Below are 13,222 nucleotides of genomic sequence, written 5' to 3' on the forward strand. Positions count from 1 at the left end.
TGTGCAAGTATGCACGAAATATATGGTCGCTAATAGAACAATAATCAGACAAATCAGGGTATAAACTAATTTGGCAGCGGTCCATACCTTCCTGATATATATACCCTCGCATTTCTGGTATCATCCTTGTAAATCCTCTCTGTGTCCGTGTGTCTGTCTGTGTCTGTGTGTCTCTGTGTGTGTCTCTGTGTCGGTCTGTGTGTCTCGCCATGTGTGTGTGTCTACCTGTGTGTCTCTCTGTGTTGGTCTGTGTGTGTCTCTCTGTGTCGGTCTGTGTTTCTCTCTGTGTCTGTGTGTCTGCCTGTGTGCCTCTCTGTGTTGGTCTGTGTGTCTGTGTGTTTATGTGTGTGTCGGTCTGTGTGCCTCTCTGTGTCGGTCTGTGTGTCTCTCTGTGTCTGTTTGTTTATGTGTGTGTCGGTCTGTGTGTCTCTCTCTGCTCTGCTCAACTCTGTGGCAGGTTGGTGCTTCAAGGCCCGATTCTCTCAGAGCCAGCGTGCAAATGATACCAGCACCAGGATGGCTGAGTGGTCAAGGCATTGGACTTAAAATCCATATGGGTTTGTATCCACGTGGTTTCAAGCCCCACTACTGGTAACTCTTTAATTTCAGATCCATTTCCTTTCATCCTGCTCAGTGACATTCATTTATCATCAGTTGATTCTCCAACAAACTATGAGATGTTAAAAAATATGGAAAGAAATATCTCATATGTAATTCTTCAAGTCCTATTTTGGCATCTGCTGAATCTGCATTTTTCCCTCACTCTCTCTGTCACTCTCAACTAACGAAGAGAAGGGATCGTGAAATGTTTTTACATCTTTCAGTCCCCACCTCTCTCTGTCTCACTATCTGTGTCCCTCTCATTCTCTCACTCTCTTTTTCTCTCTCTCTCTGTCTCTCTCTCTGTCTGTCTCTCTGTCTGTCTCTCTCTTGGTCTATCTCTCACTGTATGGCTATCTGTCTGTTTCTTTCTGTCTCTCTCTCTCTCTGTATGGCTCTCTGTCTTTCTCTGTCTGTTTCTCTCTGTCTGTCTGTCTCTGACTGTCTGTGTGTCTGTCTCTCTGTCTGTCTCTCTCTGTATGGCTCTCTGTCGTTTTCTCTCTCTGTCTCTGTCTGTTTCTCTCTGTGTGTCTCTCTCTGCCTTTCTCTGACTGTCTCTCTGTCTGTCTCTGTCTCTCTTTGTCCCTGTCTTTCTCATTTGTCAAGTTCTGTTCACAGCTCGATTCTAGCAGCAGCCAGTATATCAGTTCCTCATTAGTATAGTGGTGAGTATCCCCGCCTGTCACAGTGGAGACCGGGATTCAATTTCCCGATGGGGAGGGCGATTTCAACATCACAAATTTTAAACCTTTGGGCAACACCTTAAAAACCTTCTTGGAAAAGTAAAACAGAAAAAAAGCCTACCAAAATAATTTTAAAAGATTTACTGGCACATGAAGAACTGTATAACAACTTCCTGCACCAGTTCCTCGTTAGTATAGAGCTCTCTCTCTCTCTCTGTTTCCCTCTCCCTTTTGTGTGGGGCGCGGAGGAGGGAGAGAGTGACAGAGAGAAAGAGATTAACAGGGTTACGGACAAAAAGCGGGGGGTGGGACTGAGCACGACTGCTCTTTCAAAGGGACAGCACAGGCACGGCGGGCCGAATGGCCTCCTTCGGTGCTGTAGGTTTCTGTGAATCTATGACACTCAGAAAAGCTTAGTAAATATGTGACATAAACATAGAGAGCAGGCACACATGTCTGTGTATGTGTTCGAGTCTTTGCCTCAAGCACTGTATAACTACTTCCTCTACCAGGTCCCTGATAGTATAGTGGTGAGGATTCAATTCCCCGACTGGTTCTCTCTGTCTCTCTCTGTCTCATATTTAACTCTAATTCTTAAAGTGCTATTTTGGCATCTGCTGAATCTGCATTTTCTCAAGTGTCACTATTGACTAACAAGGAGAAAGAGAATTCGGACTCAACCCCTCTCTGTCACACTATCTGGTCTCTCTGTCTCCCTCTCATTCTCTCTCTTTGTCTCTCTCACTCTCTCTTTCTGTCTCTGTTACACATTTGTCATAAGCCTCCTTTTTTGTCTCTCTCTCTCTGTATCTATCATTGTCTCTCTCTTTATCTCTCTGAATATCTCTCTGTCTTTCTCTCTCTGTCTCACTATTTGTCCCTTTCTCTGTTTGTCCCGTCTCTCTCTCTCTTTCTCACTCAGCCCAGTACGGTTCACAGCTCGATTTTACATCCATCAGTTCCTCGTTAGTATAGTGGTGAGTATGCACGCCTGTCACGCGGGAGACCGGGGTTCAATTCCCCGACGGGGAGGAAGATTTCACAATTCAAAATTTTAAACCTTTGGCCAACTCCTTAAAACCTCCTTGGGAAAGTAGAATAGAAAAAACATCAACTAAAATAATTTTAAAAGATTTACTGTCATAACAACTTCCTGCACCAGTTCGTCGTTAGTATCGAGCTCTCTCTCTCTGGTTTCCTCTCTGTCTCATTCACTGTTCCCCAGTCTCTCTCTCTCTGTCTCATATCACTGTTCCCCAGTCTCTCTCTCTCTCTCTGTTTCCGTCTCAGTCTCTCTCTGTGTGCCTCTCTCCGTGTCTCTTTCGCTCTTTGGTTCCCTCTCCTTGCTCACTCCTCCCTCTGGGGCTGGTGAATGAGCCCAGGTCTGTTCACAGCGCCATTCTTGCTCTGAGCTTCTGCAGAGAACACACAGCAGTGGCTTTCGTCAATTCCTCATCAATTCAGTGCACAATCGCCGCCTGTTGCACGGCTGACAGAGGTTCAATTCTGTGATGGGGAGAAATTAGTCTTTCCAGTGTAAAATAATTGTTATATTTCTTGGCGTAACTTAATGTTAAAAAGTGAGGGAGGAACATGGAAGAGTGAAACAATGCGAGGGGAGATTGTCTCTTTGAGAATTTTCTTGAGCGGAGACTGTTCAGGGACTGAGTGCTGTTTTGCTCCAGAGCGACGGATGATTGCGATTTTATCTGAGCAACATTTAACACCTCACAGACCCAGTAGTTGTGGCCGAGTGGTTAAGGCGATGGACTAGTAAATCCATTGGGTTTTCCCTGCGGAGATCGAATCCTGCGGACTAAGGTTCCGGCATTTTTCATTCCGTTTCATTTCAAAATGTAAATCCCTGGAAAACTAATCCTGAGTCAGGCGGAATCAAATCCGACAACTTTCAACACCTCGAGATTTCTCTCGTTTTCTTTGATCTGCAAGTATTCACCAAATATACGGTCCGAAATAGAACAAAAATCAGGCAAATTAGCGACAGTGTTTCTCTCTGTCTGTCTCTCTCGATGTCTGAGTCACTCTATGTGTCTGTCTGTGTCTGTCTGTGTACATGTGTGGCTTTCTGTTTCTGTCTGTGTGTGTCTGCCGGTCACTCGGGTAACATGCGGGGATACTTTCCTCAGCCTTCACCTCCTTCCTAAAGTGCGGTTCCCCAGAATTGGACACAATCCGCCAGCTGGGGCCGAACTAGTGTTTTATTTATGTTTCCCATAACTTCCTGGCTTGTGTACTCTGTGCCTCCATTTATAAACCCCAGGATCACATCTGCTTTCTTAACTGCTTTGTTAACCTGTCCTGCCACCGAGGGAATCTCTGCTCTGCTCAACTCTGTGGCAGGGTGGGGCTTGAAGACCTGATTCTCACAGAGACAGTCCACGCCCATTAACAGCCCCAGGATGGTCGAGTTGTTAAGAACTTGGACTTAAGATCCAATGGGTTTATGCCCACTAGGGTTCGAACCCCACTCCTGGTTCTTTTTTAATTTAAGACCCATTTCCTTCCATTTTGATCAGTGACACTCGTTTGTCATCTGCTTAATCTCCATCAAACAAACAATGAGATTTTTATAGATACGGAAAGAAAGATTTCATATTTATATGTAATTCTTGAAGTGGTCTTTCGGCATCTGCGGAATCTGCACTTTCGCTCACTCTCTGTCTCTCCCAACTAACAAAGAGAAGGAATCGTAAAATGTTTTTATATCCTTCAGTCTCCACCTCTCTCTCTCTCACTCTCTTTCTGTCTCTCTCTGTTACACATTTGTCATATGCCTCCTTTTTTCTCTCTCTGTCTACTTGTTTTTCTCTGTCTGTCTGTCTCTCTCTCTCACTGTCTTTCTGTTTCTCTCTGTGTTTCTCTCTCTGTCTATCTGTGTCTTGCTCTCTCTGTCTGTCTCTCTCATTGTCCTCTCTATCTTTGTGTATCTTTGTGTCTCAGTCTTTCTGTCTGTGTGTGTCTCACTCTGTGCCTCTCTCTGTTTCTGTCTCTCTCTCTCTCTCTCTCTCTCTCTCTCCCCGTGTCTCTCTCGCTCTTTGTTTGCCTCTCCTTGCTCACTCCTCTCTCTGGGTCTGGTGAATGAGCCCAGGTCTGTTCACAGCGCCATTCTTGCTCTGCGCTTCTGCAGTGACTGCAAAGGAGTGTCTTCCGTCAGTTCCTCGTTAAATATAGTGAAGTATCCCCGCCTGTTACGTTGGAAGACGGGGTTTCAATTCCCCGTCGGGAATTAAGCATTTCTAAAATCTGCAATGAAGTATCCTGGTGCAGCTTCAAGTAAAAAAGCTGCAGTGAAAAATTGAAGAGTAAAAATTGCGAGAGGGGATTGTCACTTTGAGAACTTTCTTCAACACAGACTGTTTCGGGGCGCAGTGCTGTTTTGCTCCAGAGCGATGGATGAGTGCAATTTTATCTGAGCAACATTTAAAATCTCACAAACCCAGTAGTTGTGGCTGAGTGGTTAAGGCGATGGACTAGAAGTCCATTGGGGTTTCCCCGCGCAGGTTCGAATCCTGCCGACTACGGTTCCAGCATTTTTCTTTTTAAAATATAACCAAATTCCTGGAGAACTAATCCTGAATGAGACGATATTAAATCCCACAACTTTGAACACCTCGAGATTTTTCTCGTTTTCATTGTTCTGCAAGTTTTCACGAAATTTATGGTCAGAAATAAAACAAAAATTAGCGACAGTGTTTCTCTCCACCTGTCTGTCTCTCTCGATGTCTAAGTCACTCTATGTGTGTGTCTGTGTTTGATGTGTGTGTCTGTCTGTGCACATGTGTGTCTGTCTGTGTGTGTCTGCCGATCAATCGGGTAACAAGCGGGGATACTTTCCTCAGCCTTCACCTCCTTTCTGAAGTGTGGTTCCCCAGAATTGGACACAATACTCCAGCTGGGGTCGAACTAGTCGTTTATTTAGGTTTGGCAAAACTTCCTGGTTTGTGTACTCTGTGCCTCTATTTATAATGCCCAGGATCGCATCTTCTTTATTAACTGCTTTGTTAACCTGTCCTGCCACCGAGGAAATCTCTGCTCTGCTCAACTCTGTGGCAGTTGTGGGGCTTGAAGCCCCGATTCTCACAGAGACAGTCCACACGTACTCAGACAGCACCAGAATGGCTGAGTGGTTATAAGTGTTGGACTTTAAGATCCGATGGGTTTATACCCATGTTGGTTCAAACCCCACTCCAGGTAACTCCTTAATTTAAGACCCATTTCCTTTCATCCTGCTCAGTGACACTCGTTTGTCATCTGCAGAATTTCCATCAAACAAACAATGAGATTTTTATAGATACGGAAAGAAAGATTTCATATTTTTATGTCATTCTTAGAGTGCTATTTTGGCATCTGCTGAATCTGCATTGTCGCTCACTCTCAACTAACAAAGAGAAGTAATCGTAAAATGTTTTTATATTTTTCAGTCTCCACCTCTGTCTCACTATCCGTCTCTCTGTCTCCCTCTCACTTTCTGTCTCTCTCTGTTACACATTTGTCATATGCCTCCATTTCTCTCTCTCTCTCTCTCTCTCTCTCTCTCTCTCTCTCTCTTTCATTCTCCTGTTGATCACTGCTCCCTCTGGGGCTGGTGAATGAGCCCAGGTCTGTTCACAGCGCCATTCTTGCTCTGCGATTCTGCACAGTAACGCCATCCATCAGTTCCTCGTCAGATATAGTGAACAATCCCCAACTGCTACTCCCGAGGTCGGCTTTCAATTCCACGATGGAGTGGAAGCATTTTTAAGATGTCAAACTGTATTTCTATTTCCTGGTGTAGCTTTATGTTAAAAAGCTGCAGTGAGAAACAGAAGAGTAAAAAACATGTGAGAGGAGATTGTCTCTTTGAGAATTTTCTTGAGCGGAGACTGTTCAGGGACTGAGTGCTGTTTTGCTCCAGAGCGATGGATGATTGCGGTTTTATCTGAGCAACATTTAAAGGCTTACAGACCCAGTAGGCGTGGCCGAGTGGTTAAGGCGATTAACTAGAAATCCATTCGGGTCTCCCCGCTCAGGTTCGAATCCTGCCGACTACCGTTCCAGCATTTTTCATTTCAAAATATAATTAAATCCCTGGGGAACTAATCCTGAGTTGGGCGGAATTAAATCCAACACCTCGAAGTTTTTCACTTTTTCATGGTGCAAATATTCAAGAAATATACGGTCGGAAATAGAACAACAATCAGACAAATCAGGGTTTAAACTAATTTGGCAGGGGTCCATCCTTTCCTGATATGTATACCCTCGGATTTCTGGTATCTCCTTGTAAATCTTCTCTGTACCCTCTCTGTGTCTGTGTGTCTGCCTCTGTCTGTGTGTCTCTCTCTGCTCAAATCTGTGGCAAGGTGGAGCTTGAAGGCCCGATTCTCTTAAAGACAGTCTGTTAACAGCACCAGCACCAGGATGGCCGAGTGGTTAAGGCGTTGGACTTAAGATCCAATGGGTTTATGCCCACGTGGGTTCGAACCCCACTCCTGGTAACTTTTTAATTTAAGATCCATTTCCTTTCATCCTGCTCAGTGACACTCGCTTGTCAACAGCTGATTCCCAAAAAACAATGAGATGTTTATAGATATGGAAAGAAAGATCTCATATGTAATTCTTCAAGTCCTATTTTGGCATCTGCCGAATCTGCATTTTTCTCTCTGTCTCTCTCTGTCTGTCTCTGTCTGTCCTTCTCTGTCTTTCTCTGTCTGTCTCTCTCTGTTTCTCTGTCTGTCACTCTGTCTGTCTCTCTCTGTCTGTCTCTGTCTGTCTCTCTCTGTTTCTCTGTCTGTCACTCTGTCTGTCTCTCTCTGTCTGTCTCTGTCTTTCACTCTCTGTCTGTTTCTCTGTCTGTTTCTCTCTGACTGTCTCTCTCTGTGTCCCCGTCTCTCTCTCTGTTTCTCTCTCTGTCTCTGTCTGTCGTTCTCTGTCTGTCTCTGTCTGTCTCTCTCTGTTTCTCTGTCTGTCACTCTGTCTGTCTCTGTCTCTCTCTGTCCTTCTCTGTCTTTCTCTGTCTGTCTCTCTCTGTTTCTCTGTCTGTCACTCTGTCTGTCTCTCTCTGTCTGTCTCTGTCTTTCACTCTCTGTCTGTTTCTCTGTCTGTTTCTCTCTGACTGTCTCTCTGTGTTTCCCTGTGTCTCTCTCTCTGTTTCTCTCTCTGTCTCTGTCGTTCTCATTTGTTCAGTTTTGTTCACAGCTCGATTCTTGCTCTGACCGACTTTGCCCGTGTTAATTCCTCATTAGGACAATGGTGTGTGTCCTTGCTTATTATTTGAATAGGGCGGGGTTCAATTCGCCGATGGGGCGGGCAATTTTTAACAACCCCAATTTTAAACATTTATAAATCTTCTTAAAATCATTCTCTTCAGAACAGAAAAAATCCACTTTTGGATTTGAGACCAGATTCTTGGTGCCCACCTGGAGCAGAGATGTGAACCATTACGTTTCTCACTGGGCAGCATTTCAAAATTAAACAAACTCCCAGTCGGTTTAATCGTCAATTACAAGGCTTAAAGTTCCATGGATTGTAACAGCTCGACATTTCAACTGATCTGCAAGAGTTGACGAAATCTACGACAAGAATCTCACTATCTGTCACTCTGTCTCCCTCTTATTCTCTCACTCTCTTTCTGTCTCTCTCTGTTACACATTTGGCATACGCCTCCGTTTCTCTCTCTCTCTCTCTCTTTCTCTCTCTCTCTCTCTCTCTCTGTCCTTCTGTTGTTGATCACTCCTTCCGCTGGGGCTGGTGAATGAGCCCAGGTCTGTTCAGAGCTCCATTCTTGCTCTGCGATTCTGCACAGTAACGCCATCCATCAGTTGCTCGTCAGATATAGTGAACTATCCCCAACTGCAACTCCCGAGGTCGGCTTTCAATTCCGCGATGGAGTGGAAGCATTTTTAAAATGTCAAACTGTATTTCTATTTCCTGGTGTAGCTTTATGTTAAAAAGCTACAGTGATAATCAGAAGAGTAAAAACATGCGAGAGGAGATTGTCTCTTGAAATTTCATGACACGAGACTGTTCAGGGACTGAGTGCTGTTTTGCTTCAGAGCGATGGATGATTGCAATTTTATCTGAGCAACATTTAAGGTCTTGCAAACCTAGTAGTCGTGGCCGAGTGGTTAAAGCGATGGGCTAGAAATCCGTTGGGTGTTTCCCTGCACAGGTTGGAATCCTGCCGACTACGCTTCCAGCGCTACTCATTTTTTAAAGTAACCAAATTCCTGGGGAACTAATCCTGAGTTGGGCGGAATTAAATCGAACACCTCGAAGTTTTTCACTTTTTCATTGTGCAAGTATGCACGAAATATATGGTCGCTAATAGAACAATAATCAGACAAATCAGGGTATAAACTAATTTGGCAGCGGTCCATACCTTCCTGATATATATACCCTCGCATTTCTGGTATCATCCTTGTAAATCCTCTCTGTGTCTGTGTGTCTGTCTGTGTCTGTGTGTCTCTGTGTGTGTCTCTGTGTCGGTCTGTGTGTCTCGCCATGTGTGTGTGTCTACCTGTGTGTCTCTCTGTGTTGGTCTGTGTGTGTCTCTCTGTGTCGGTCTGTGTTTCTCTCTGTGTCTGTGTGTCTGCCTGTGTGTCTCTCTGTGTTGGTCTGTGTGTTTATGTGTGTGTCGGTCTGTGTGCCTCTCTGTGTCGGTCTGTGTGTCTCTCTGTGTCTGTTTGTTTATGTGTGTGTCGGTCTGTGTGTCTCTCTCTGCTCTGCTCAACTCTGTGGCAGGTTGGTGCTTCAAGACCCGAATCTCTCAGAGCCAGCGCGCGAATAATACCAGCACCAGGATGGCCAAGTGGTTAAGGCATTGGACTTAAAATCCATATGGGTTTATATCCACGTGGTTTCAAGCCCCCATACTGGTAACTCTTTAATTTAAGATCCATTTCCTTTCATCCTGCTCAGTGACACTCATTTGTCATCAGTTGATTCTCCAACAAACTATGAGATGTTTATAGATATGGAAAGAAAGATCTCATATGTAATTCTTCAAGTCCTATTTTGGCATCTGCTGAATCTGCATTTTTCCCTCACTCTCTCTGTCACTCTCAACTAACAAAGAGAAGGGATCGTGAAATGTTTTTACATCTTTCAGTCCCCACCTCTCTCTGTCTCACTATCTGTGTCCCTCTCATTCTCTCACTCTCTTTTTCTCTCTCTCTCTGTTTCTCTCTGTCTCTCTCTCTGTCTGTCTCTCTGTCTGTCTCTCTCTTTGCCTATCTCTCACTGTATGGCTATCTGTCTGTTTCTTTCTGTCTCTCTCTCTCTGTATGGCTCTCTGTCTTTCTCTGTCTGTTTCTCTCTGTCTGTCTGTCTCTGTCTGTCTGTGTGTCTGTCTCTCTGTCTGTCTCTCTCTTTGTCTGTCTCTCTCTCTATCTCTCTCTGTATGGCTCTCTGTCGTTTTCTCTCTCTGTCTCTGTCTGTTTCTCTCTGTGTGTCTCTCTCTGTCTTTCTCTGACTGTCTCTCTGTCTGTCTCTGTCACTCTTTGTCCCCGTCTTTCTCATTTGTCAAGTTCTGTTCACAGCTCGATTCTAGCAGCAGCCAGTATATCAGTTCCTCATTAGTATAGTGGTGAGTATCCCCGCCTGTCACAGTGGAGACCGGGATTCAATTTCCCGATGGGGAGGGCGATTTCAACATCACAAATTTTAAACCTTTGGGCAACTCCTTAAAAACCTTCTTGGAAAAGTAAAACAGAAAAAAAGCCGACCAAAATAATTTTAAAAGATTTACTGGCACATGAAGAACTGTATAACAACTTCCTGCACCAGTTCCTCGTTAGTATAGAGCTCTCTCTCTCTCTCTGTTTCCCTCTCCCTTTTGTGTGGGGCACGGAGGAGGGAGAGAGTGACAGAGAGAAAGAGATTAACAGGGTTACGGACAAAAAGCGGGGGGTGGGACTGAGCCCGACTGCTCTTTCAAAGAGACAGCACAGGCACGGCGGGCCGAATGGCCTCCTTCTGTGCTGTAAGATTCTATGAATCCTCGACACTCAGAAAAGCTTATTAAATATGTGACTTACACATAAACATAGAGAGCAGGCACACATGTCTGTGTCTGTGTGTGTGTTCGAGTCTTTGTCTCAAACACTGCATAACTACTTCCTCTACCAGGTCATTGATAGTATAGTGGTGAGGATTCAATTCCCCGACACGTTCTCTCTCTCTCTCTCTGTCTCATATTTAACTCTAATTCTTAAAGTGCTATTTTGGCATCTGCTGAATCTGCATTTTCTCAAGTGTCACTATTGACTAACAAGGAGAAAGAGAATTCAGTCTCTACCCCTCTCTGTCACACTATCTGGTCTCTCTGTCTCCCTCTCATTCTCTCTCTTTGTCTCTCTCAATCTCTCTTTCTGTCTCTGTTACACATTTGTCATAAGCCTCCTTTTTTGTCTCTCTCTCTCTGTATCTATCATTGTCTCTCTCTTTATCTCTCTGAATATCTCTCTGTCTTTCTCTCTCTGTCTCACTATTTGTCCCTTTCTCTGTTTGTCCCGTCTCTCTCTCTCTTTCTCTCTCAGTCCAATTCTGTTCACAGCTCGATTCTTGCTCTGACAGATTTTATATCCGTCTGTTCCTCGTTGGTATAGTGGTGAGTATCCCCACCTGTCACGCGGGAGCCCGGGGTTCAATTCCCCGACGGGGAGGAAGATTTTATAATCCAAAATTTTAAAACTTTGGCCAACTCCTCAAAACCTCCTTGGGAAAGTAGAATAGAAAAAACATCAACTAAAATAATTTTAAAAGATTTACTGTCATAACAACTTCCTGCACCAGTTCGTCATTAGTATAGAGCTCTCAAATTCAAATGCTTTATTGGCATGAAAGTTTACAGAGAACCATATTGCCAAAGCTTACATAGCAAAAAGGTACAGTTTTCCAACATTCTGTAGGTGTCAATCGATTTGACATTTGTTGGGTACATACAATATTACTTTTAAACAAATTAATTTTAAACAGTCTTTGTACTTCATTTGGTACGTTCAATATTAATTTTAAACAGTCTTAATTTTAAACAGTCCTCAGGTTGTGACATGTTGTTACATATTTGGCCCCAAGGTATGGTCTGTCTCCTTCTCCCAGGACTAATCTCAATTTTGACAGGTCATCCAATTCCTTGAAATCTGGCGTTGTTTGGCTTAGCTTGTTGAATAATATGTTTCTTAATGTGTTGAATTTTTCGCATTTTAGGAGGAAATGCATTTCTGTTTCTCTCTCTGGTTTCCTCTCTGTCTCATTCACTGTTCCCATGTCTCATTCACTGTTCCCCAGTCTCTCTCTCTCTGTTTCAGTCTCTCTCTGTGTGTCTCTCTCTGCCTCTCTCCGTGTCTCTCTCGCTCTTTGGTTCCCTCTCCTTGCTCACTCCTCCCTCTGGGGCTGGTGAATGAGCCCAGGTCTGTTCACAGCACCATTCTTGCTCTGAGTTTCTGCAGAGAACGGCCAGCAGTGACTTTCGTCAATTCCTCATCAATTCAGTGCACAATCGCCACCTGTTGCACGGCTGACAGAGGTTCAATTCTGTGATGGGGAGAAATGAGTCTTTCCAGTGTAAAATAATTGTTATATTTCTTGGCGAAACTTAATGTTAAAAAGCGAGGGAGGAACATGGAAGAGTGAAACAATGCGAGGGGAGATTGTCTCTTTGGGAATTTTCTTGAGCGGAGACTGTTCAGGGACTGAGTGCTGTTTTGCTCCAGAGCGATGGATGATTGCGATTTTATCTGAGCAACATTTAAAATCTCACAGGCCCAGTAGTTGTGGCCGAGTGGTTAAGGCGATGGACTAAAAATCCATTGGGTTTTTCCTGCGCAGGTCGAATCCTGCGGACTACGGTTCCGGCATTTTTCATCCCATTTCATTTCAAAATGTAAATCCCTGGAGAATTAATCCTGAGTTAGGCGGAATTAAATCCCACAACTTTCAACACCTCCAGATTTCTCTCGTTTTCATTGATCTGCAAATATTCACCAAATATACGGTCAGAAATAGAACAAAAATCAGGCAAATTAGCGACAGTGTTTCTCTCTGTCTGTCTCTCTCGATGTCTGAGTCACTCTATGTGTGTGTTGATGTGTGTGTCTGCCTGTGTACATGTGTGGCTTTCTGTTTCTGTCTGTGTGTGTCTGCCGGTCACTCGGGTAACATGTGGGGATACTTTCCTCAGCCTTCACCTCCTTCCTAAAGTGTGGTTCCCCAGAATTGGACACAATACGCCAGCTGGGGCCGAACTAGTGTTTTATTTATGTTTCCCATAACTTCCTGGCTTGTGTACTCTGTGCCTCCATTTATAAACCCCAGGATCACATCTGCTTTATTAACTGCTTTGTTAACCTGTCCTGCCACCGAGGGAATCTCAGCTCGACTCTGTGGCAGGGTGGGGCTTGAAGCCCCGGTTCTCACAGAGACAGTCCACGCCCGTTAACAGCCCCAGGATGGTCGAGTTGTTAAGACCTTGGACTTAAAACCCAACGGGTTTATGCCCACTTGGGTTCGAACCCCACTCCTGGTTCTTCTTTAATTTAAGACCCATTTCCTTACATTTTGCTCAGTGACACTCGTTTGTCATCTGCTGAATCTCCATCAAACAAACAATGAGATTTTTATAGATACGGAAAGAAAGATTTCATATTTATATGTAATTCTTGAAGTGCTCTTTTGGCATCTGCAGAATCTGCACTTTCGCTCACTCTCTGTCTCTCTCAACGAACAAAGAGAAGGAATCGTAAAATGTTTTTATATCCTTCAGTCTCCACCTCTCTCTGTCTCTCTCTCTCTCACTCTCTTTCTGTCTCTCTCTGTTACACATTTGTCATACGCCTCCTTTTTTGTCTCTCTGTCTACTTGTTTTTCTCTGTCTGTCTGTCTCTCCCTCTCACTGTCTTTCTGTTTCTCTCTGTCTTTCTCTCTCTGTCTATCTGTGTCTT

The 13,222-nt window shown here is 44.2% G+C and overlaps 2 non-coding genes across 2 annotated transcripts; both read left to right on the top strand.

The window, feature by feature from the left end:
* Positions 1 to 6,695: 6,695 nt before the first annotated feature.
* Positions 6,696 to 6,778, top strand: trnal-uaa (transfer RNA leucine (anticodon UAA)). Its single transcript has one exon. It is a non-coding gene; the product is annotated as a tRNA-Leu (tRNA).
* A 5,271-nt stretch (positions 6,779 to 12,049) lies between these two features.
* trnaf-aaa (transfer RNA phenylalanine (anticodon AAA)) lies at positions 12,050 to 12,130 on the top strand. The gene has a single exon. It is a non-coding gene; the product is annotated as a tRNA-Phe (tRNA).
* The last annotated feature ends 1,092 nt before the right edge of the window (positions 12,131 to 13,222 follow it).

This window comes from Somniosus microcephalus, chromosome 4 (assembly GCF_052327205.1).
Source record: "Somniosus microcephalus isolate GS21.2 chromosome 4, FLI_Smic_1.0, whole genome shotgun sequence".
Lineage (NCBI taxonomy): Eukaryota > Metazoa > Chordata > Chondrichthyes > Squaliformes > Somniosidae > Somniosus > Somniosus microcephalus.